Source organism: Equus przewalskii, chromosome X (genome assembly GCF_037783145.1).
Source record: "Equus przewalskii isolate Varuska chromosome X, EquPr2, whole genome shotgun sequence".
Taxonomy (NCBI): Eukaryota; Metazoa; Chordata; class Mammalia; order Perissodactyla; family Equidae; genus Equus; species Equus przewalskii.
The window spans coordinates 105,242,175-105,251,073 of record NC_091863.1 but is presented as its reverse complement, the minus strand read 5'-3'; the positions used below and the strand labels follow the sequence as shown (position 1 = coordinate 105,251,073).

General features: G+C 41.4%; 1 protein-coding gene across 24 annotated transcripts in view; it reads left to right on the top strand.

Annotated features, from left to right (window-relative positions):
• The first annotated feature begins 454 nt into the window (after window positions 1-454).
• Window positions 455-8,899, top strand: part of ENOX2 (ecto-NOX disulfide-thiol exchanger 2) — a 258,731-nt gene continuing 250,286 nt past the window's right edge. For 2 of the 24 annotated variants that reach the window (XM_070606288.1, XM_070606273.1), the window contains exons 1-2: window positions 458-681; window positions 2,210-2,269. The gene's annotated coding sequence lies outside the window, so the exon portion shown is untranslated. Of the gene's footprint in view, window positions 857-2,209; window positions 2,270-8,899 lie in introns of all 24 variants that reach the window. The other 22 variants (XM_070606286.1, XM_070606270.1, XM_070606284.1 and 19 more) reach the window with 19 other exon arrangements.

Genomic DNA, 8,899 nt, shown 5'->3' with positions numbered 1-8,899 from the left:
GGGTTAAATAGGCTTCTTCTGGGCTGACTTTTCATAGATCACATTTCTATGCCTGTTATGACACCATTTCAAAGGAAAAAATAGGATTGCCAATTAGAAACAAAATATAAATTTTTTTCCAGAACCTTTGAAGTGATTCTAACGCAGATGGGTTAGACAGAACACATTTTGATAGTTTTAAAGGACCATTTAAAATTCTAAACTTATCAGCGCATAAATAACATTTTTTAAAAGTCAATCAAAACTCAATGAAAATTTCAAATCACGATACAACGAGCTTCTTCCAAAATGCTAATACCTTAACCAACAGTGAAATAAATCTAGAACCTTCATCTGTCCCACACAAGCACAACTCAATACCCTAAAGAAGGGAGATTTTGTAAGACAGTACGCTCCAAACTACTACAACACCCAGAATACTCTCCTCCATTTGAACTGTGGGGACCATCGGACCGGAGGGAGGAATTGTGGGTATATAGAAAGAAGTGTCTCGACTCCGTCTCCCACAATCCTCTTGTCTTCACTTGACTCTCTCTGCCAATACCAATATTGGATCCCGCACCCCAGGTAGAACAGCCTCTAGCGACCTGAAACTACATTTCCCATGAGGAGAAGGCTTGGGCCTCCGGCTTCCCTGGTGACCAGGAACCAATAGGAGACGCCGCAGCCGCCACGGTGTGGGTGAGCGTCCAGCCTTGGGCCTGAGGTGCCGGGCCCAAGCGGGCTCACGCGTGGCGGGGAGTTCAGAAGACAGTTGCGCGGCGCGTGAGGGCACTAGCCGCCCAGGAGCTGCCGCGCCGGCCCGATTTTCCGCGGCTGTATAAGGAGTAGCGCTTCGGTAGCCGGGGAGCTGGAGGTCAGAGAGGCAGAAAGCCTGAGCGGCTGTGGCTGGGGACTGTGGGACCGAGGGGGCCTAGGGAGGAGGGTGCTTCCGGGACCGCTTTCCTCAGCGCCTAGCTCCGCCCAGCTCCGCCTCTCCGGGAGAGGGGGTGTGGGGACTGGGAGTCGGGGGTGGGCTTCTGAGCTTTCCGCGCCCGTTCCCGTGAGTCTCGGGAGCGCGCTCTCTTTTTTTCTCCCCCGCCCCCCCACAACCCGCTCGCTATCTTTCTTTGTCCACCACGGCACCCCTTCATCCGCCCCCCCCGCCCCGCCTTGTGCCTCCTCAGAGGTCTGAAGTTAGGGTTCTCGACCAGGATCTTCCCCATGCGGCGTGTGGACTCTGTTTCTTATTGCTTAGAGGAGTTGTTTGATCTCTTTCCTCTCTTCCCTCAATTTGCATTTCAGGTTTGGGCACACACCCCTCACAGTGCACACACTCTCTATTTCCTCTAGGGGCGTGGGAATTTCTTGCCACGCTCAGAGCGTGACTTTTTGTCAAATTTTCACTTTGCCTCCTTGATGGTGAGATAAAGATCATTGCCATCTCTTTATTGACCCCTCCAGCAACCCAGCACTTGCGTGACCAGATCTTTAGAGTGGAAAGGGTTTCACCTCGATTTCCAGAAGGGGTGGGGACCAGAAGAGGGAAGGAATCTCGCAGCAGTTGAGAAATACATGTTTAAGATTCAGTACAGTGTTCTGTGAGAGTAAAAGGCAATTTAGACCTGTTTTAAAAACCGAGTTTTGTAGGGATTTCCAGCAAGAACTGATAGCACTAATGTTAACAAGTAGGGAGCACACTGACTACAGAATAAAGTAGACAGTGCAAAGCAAACTGTATTGATTATTTTATTATTACAAACACATGAAAAAAGTGCTGAGGGGTTAGTGGAAGGGGATACTGATGAGGTTGGGGGTTGATCTATGGAAGGTCAAGCCTAACCTTGAAAGTGCTGAAGGCTTGAAACTTTCATCTGTCTTCCAGATCAATCCTGGTAGGCTTTGTGAAGGAGGTGAATTTTAATTTGGCCTCCAGAAGAGTAAAGGGGATTTGAAATGGGCAAAGAGGAATAAGAAAATGCTTCCTGATACTGGAGTTAGAATTTTAGAAGGGTAGATAGAAGAGGGAGCGTTTGCGTGACAGGTGGGCTTGCCTGACTCGAGTAAAAGATTTCAACAGGGATAGATTGGGAAAGAAATATCGTTGAAAAGCATAGGGTCATAATAACAGGACACTTTGAAGGATCCACATAGTTTGGATATTATTCTGTATCAAATAAAATTAAAGGCAAAAAATTAAGATTGAGTGATTTTTGTTTTCTCATCCTAGGGGAACCTGATTTGAGATCAATTCTTGGAGAACACAAGGAAGTGTGGTGGTACGTTCCAGGTGTGAGTTTAATTTAAACCCTAGGAGAACATTGTCTTATAGACTGTTTTGTTTGTAGCTATTCTTAGCTACACTCTGTAGATTTCAATTTTAAAGGCTGATGACATAAGTTTATTTTCTTAAGAAATGCATTTGTTGTCCTTGTACATCATATTATCTGAATTGTAGTCATTTCGTTGGGCAACTATAATGACTGCTATTTATTGAGTCCCTATAATTTCCAGGCACTATCATTAAAGTCTGTCCACCATGGTTTGCTGGGCCCGCTGTTCACTTTTGTTCTGGACTTTCCATTTGTGGTAAGGAGAGATTATTGTGAAGTCTAGTTGATCGTCCTGGCAGAAACCCAAATGATTCACTTTTAGTTTCTGTGTCCGTATGTGTCTGCTGTAAAGTAGCTGCCAAAACCAAATTAGCTTAACTGCTATTGCAGCCATAGCTAATTGTGTCTGCCAAAACTATAGTCAGTATGGCTATTTCTGAATTAGATGATTCTCTTTATAAAGCATGTCATGCCTCTAAGCTGTTTGGACCTGGACAGTGCTTTGGGGTTTATTTTATTTTAGCTTTTATTTTAAATGACCTTTTGGGTCACTAGGTCTCCTCCATGACCTTTGCCACATTAAGAGTTGGGGATGCAACAGAGCACGAGGTGTGAGCTCTCCCTGGGTCTGGTTGGTGAGATGGATGCCTGTAATTCTGAGGTAATGTAGTGTGTATAACAGAGACAGGCACAAAGTGCTATGGAAGGATAAAGGAAGGGGTGACTAACTGCAAGGCAGAGTCAGGGAGAAGGCTTCTGTGAGGAGATGACATGACAGATAGGTCTTAAAGGATAATGAGTTTGCCAGGCAGAGAAGAGTGGAGGGGAGGCATTCCAGATAGAGGGAGCATCTGTAAAAGACATGTGGCTATATGAGAGCAAGGCATGTCCATGCAATATTGAGGAATTCAGCATGTCTGGGGTGCAGATTGTTTGGGAAAAGGAAGGTATAATGGTAGAAGAGTCTGGGAAGATAGGTCGGGGCTGATTTATGAAGAACCTTGAATTCAAGGCTAAGAAGTTTGGATGTGCCCTCATAGACCAGTGTTTCTCAAAAGGTAGGGCATCTGCCAGCAGTGGTTGTGTTGCACTCCCACAAACGTTAAAAATTTTATTAATTATATATTCTAATACATCATTTAAAAGATAAAACTGAACTGGAAATCAAATCTAAGGGTACTTAGGATATAGCTTTGTAAAAATAGAAGATGAACCAGTTTTAAGTTGATTTAAAGACAAATATTAAATACTAGTGCACATAGTGTGTGACTATCACCAAGTAATACTCAAATAACTGAAATACTCAATACTGAAATACTCAAATAACTGAAGTTCGGGAAATACTTCCTGTAGGCAATAGAAAACCATTAAAATGTTTTAGAAGAAGAGCATCGTGATCAGGTTTTCACTTTACGATGTACTGGAGGAGGGCATGACCAGTTAGGAGGTTGGTGCTCTGTCCCACAGAGAGATGATGAAGACCTGAGGAAGTAAGATATGAGAGAGAGGGGAACAGATTTGAGAGCTATCTAGAAGGTAGAATCAGTAGGACTTGGTAGATGTGAATGTTATTATTCTATCAATGTCATCAGAATTATTTTAAAAGTCTGTATAAAGCCTGTTATCCTTTATATTCTAAGATGAGCATATTCTTGCCCAAACAGGCTATGTACATATATGCATTAAGGTAACAGTGGAGGCTGTTGTCATGAATGGGTTTGGATTACACACAAGCATCTTTGCTGCCTTACTGAGTGTCCTTTAGAGCAGTGTCACAAATATTCAAGGCGCTGGTGAGGAATATGAGTATGATCTGTGACCCTTAGCCGTGTGAGGAACTCCTTCTTCAAGACCCACTCAAATATCAACACCTCTGTGAAGCCTTTCCTGAACTCTCTTTATCCCACCCCTGACACTCACACATGCATGTACACACAAAGCAATGTTAGGCCCTGGCTTCCATAGGACCCTGCACTTACCTCTGTCCTAGCCTGTACCACACTATAGTGTGTCGGTCTGTGGATATGTCTTTTTCCCCTCTAGACTGTGATCCCCTTTAGCATAGGGGCCAGTTCTCACTCACCTCCATACCCATAGCATCCAGAACAGCACCTGGCACATGGTAGGCACCTAATAGATGGTTATTGGATGAAAAGAATGGATGAGCATATTCCCATGAATATAACTCTGGACCTTGGTACCACAGAGTGCCAAATGCTACAAAAGACTAACTGTTTGCTACATTTGCTGAACAAAGCAGTAAATTAAAGTGACCTGGGTACATAACTTCACTAAAGGTTTCTTTTTTTTTTCACATTTTTCCCCTCCCTTCTGTGGTTACCTTACCTTTCTGTTTCTCATCATTTATCCACCCATCCACCTGTTCCTTAGTCCTTCCCATTGCTTTGCTCCTCTTGACAGAGTTCACATTGCTCCTGCCCTGATATTCTGTCAAGGATCCATCCCTTCCTCTCCACCCACCAAGTCCAGTTGACTCCATCCTTGAAATCACTCTCAAATGGGTCTCCTCCTACTCATAGACACTGCTAGTGGGAGTGTAATTTGAAACAGCCTTCTGGAGAGCAATTTGTCAATATGTATCAAAAATCTTAAGATTGAACATAGCTTTCAATCTACCACTTCAACTTCTAGGGCTCTATGCTGAGAAAATAAATGTGATGTTTTCAAAATTTTAGCTCTCAGGATATCCATCCCAGAATTATTTATAATAGCAAAAACAAAAAGAAAAGCAAAAGAAAAAAGAAAAAAATAACATTTTAGATGTCCAATACTAGAGGTTTAAATTAAATCAACTATGGTACATCTATAAATTGGGTTACTAACTAGCCATGTAAGTTGATGTTACCACAGGATATTTAATGCTGTGGAAAGTTGTTTATGATATATTTAGAGAAAATTGAGCTTATAAAGCTGACAGATCCAGTTTAAACGTGCACACACATATCACACATGCACGTGTACACACACACATAGGAAAAATCCTGTGATGGTAAACACACAAAAAATATTAATAGAGGTTTGCTATCAATGCTAAGATTACATATAAGTTCTATTTTTAATCTTTGCAGATTTTTATTTTCTAATCATCTATAATGATATATTAGTTAGTTTTTAAAAAGTTATTAAAAAATGTTTTCCCCATATTTACCCCTATTACCATTGCCTTAGTTTGGGGCACACTGCCCCCCGCCCCCTGCAACACACACATGACTTCTAGCCTGGATTGCTACTGCCTCTAGTCTGCCTCCCTTCCAATCCGGTCTCCACCAATACTGACACAATGATTTTTCTAAATCACAGATCTGAAGCTATCCAACTTTATATAAAATAGTTCAAAGGCTGCCCATTGTCCTCAAGATGCAATCCAAGCTTCTTAGAGTGGCTTATAAAACCTTTGAAAATCAGCTCCCTGCTTTTCTCGCCAGCCTCACTTTTTCCTACTACAATGTACTTTTTCTTGGAGTCTTAGACCGGAGCCTGGCACATCCTGGTTGTTTAGTTAATGCTAGCCAAATGTTGATGTGGACTGTATGGATTAACTATTGTGTGCCAGACAATCCACCAGTATTACATTTCATCCTAAAAGTAGAAATATTAAATGCATAAAAGTTATCCCTATTTTACAGATGAGGAAAATTAAAATAAATAAAACTTGGAAGAAAAATAATTATAATAACATTTTTTATAGGAAAAAAAATCAAAACCCTCTGCCATAACACAGCTCTCTTCATTTTCCTGCAGCCTGTGCCAGTCTTTGTCAGTATGCATACAGACTTTGTTCATTCCCTTGGGTGAGTTATATGTGACCACTGCATAACAAGAGCAGTCCAGACTGATGCGATCTCACCATGTCATGGTTCACATTGTGCTAATGTACAGAAATCTTTCCTTTGTGTACATAACACTTCATGCAGGAGAGACGGAATAGCTCCAATTGCTGTGTTTTTCTTTGTGTTTTGAATTTCTATGTCTTTTGGGATGAGGATGTCAGCAGAGAGCTACGAAAAACTGATAGAATTGAATGTACAAGAAACAATGTGTCTCATGGGAGCCAATGTCATTGGTTAATTTATTTTTTTAAATGTCATGTAGATGTATTTTCCAGCAATCTGTCCCCTGGGAAGACCTTGGTTGAATTTAACTGTTAATCCTATTTACAGAATGCAGCCCATGTGTGCACTATATTCTTGCATTGTTAAGTGATCTTAGACATATGTAGTGGATTACCATAACGACATACAATCAGGTGAAAAAGTGTATCAGTGTTCATTTTGTCATTCAGGATCCTGCAGCTTGGTCTTGCCTTCATTTTCCTTACAAATAATACCCATTGTGCAAAAACGGATGCTCTTTAAAGGACAGAAGTCCTAAGTATGAATCATCTGAATAAAATGATATTACCTTGTAAGGAATTGTCACTTTTCAATACTTCAGGAAAAAGAATCTATAGTTCTGCCGCTCCATCATCAGATAAGTTGAACATGGGAATTAGAATTTCAGTTCATTAGATGCATTATTGTGGGCGTACTATGTGCGAAGCACTCTGTTAGGCACTGTGCTAGATACTTAAAAATACCCACTTTTAATGCCTTCCAGGCAGAGAGAGAGAGAAAGAGGAGATCTGTTACACACCAGAATGAGTGTGCAAGAGCAAATGAAAGAAATAGAGTTTAACAAGCAGGCCCATCATATAAATGAAAATTTGCCCAGGTGGAAATTGAGATATGTGCCAATAGGGGTTTGTTCTTTCGTTTTCTGTCTCTTTCCTCTGTGGGATATATAAGCAAAAATGAACTGCTAGATAGCTGATAAGCAAATGATGTAGTTCTCTGTTTACAAACAGTTGGAGAGGAGGAACGGTGACTTTCTGTCCGTCTAGTCCTGCACAAGCCTGCTGGGGATGTTGTAAGAGTTATGACTATGTCAGCTTTTCCAGGGTTTCTGTCTCTGCTGCAGAGATTTGGCAGACACCTCAGACAAATTTTATGTCTCTTAAATCTTCCTCAAGCTAGGCTTGGCTCTTAGATTTATATGTACAAAAAAAGCAAAGTGTTTACCAGTTTGACATTTTTGAAGATCAAAACAGACTCAATTTTTTTTTAATTCAGCATACACCTCAGTTTAGTCTACAGAAAGGGCTAATTGCTTTTGCTATTTGTTTAAAACAGCCGAAATCTTTACTTTCCAGAAGTGGCGACTGATCATATGTCTAAAGATTTCTATTCCAGGCCTCTGTTGCTTCCTCTTTTTCTTGCCTACAAAATGTAAAGTTTTGCTAAAGTCTTCATTTTTCTTTTTTGCCTTTACTGATACATGGTATGAAACAATGTGGGATGGGAGGTGTGGTGAAATATATTGGCAATCTAGGAGAAAAATAAAAGATCATTTTTATTAATTCCATCCTGCCCCCCTTTTTGGCTCTCAGTTTTTCAGTGGTCCTTTACCCACAAAATGTTCTTTGGTATTCTCTGCGTAATAATGATAGGTGAGAATAAGAACTGAAGAACTTTCAATGACTACGCATTAACAAGGCTTGTTCAAATGTATCTGTAGGCAAAGCACAAATGAAAGTTTGGCTGTAATTCAGAAGAGTTGAAACACGGTGTGGAGAATGTTCTATAAACAACATTGCTTCAGTGGTGAACTGTGAAAGATAATAATGGGGAAATCCCCAGTAAGGGCCCTTCTCATCCGCTCCAGCTGCTCTTCTTTTTAGCCAGCAACAACTGCCAGTTAGAGCTTCCTGGGCTAGAAACTGTCCCACAGTAAGGCCCCATAATATGTCCTCTTACCATTTCTTCTTCAGTCAAGTCCTCGAACACACTTCACCAGGATTACTTTGGTTACATAATCTAATTTTCACCTTTCAAGAGATGCTGAGTTTGAATTCAAGGAGCACTTGATATAAAGCTCATTCATTCAATGGACATTTGAGCACATATACAGGACCAGACCCTAAGCTAAGCACTAGGAATACAGTGATGTATTAGAAGTAGTCCCTCCTACCCTTAAGGAGCTCACAGTGTAACTTAAAGGCCAGAGTCTCACTATGCTGAATCATGAAGGATAAGTGGGCATTGCCTGGAATCTAGGTGGACAAAGAAGTGGTGAGCAAGTATTCCAGGCAGAGGGACCACCAACACATGCGAGGCAGTCATATGTATAAAAATGGATAGTTTAGAAAAGAGTAAGATAATGTGTATGAACCAATGGGAGTGTGGGAGAGGGGACAGGATAAGAATCTGGAAAGATATCCTGTGGCCAGTTGGTGAAGGAGGTCTGCTTGGTAAGGAGCTTGGCCTTTATCCTGTAGGCAGGGGTGAGCCAGCACAGGGTTTTAAGTGGAAGAGTAACATGATTGGAGGATGGGCTTTATGGGGAAAAAAACTGGAGACAGAGAATGTTCACCTTTTAATTTGGCAGTCTTTGAGAGGTCTTACCCTAATCACTTGCCACTATTCAGCAATACCATCTCCGCTAGGTTTTCTTTCAGTATACAAAGATCACTTTGAACAAGTGTTTCCTTCTACACACGAGACATACCTTCCTGCACTCCTTCACATGTT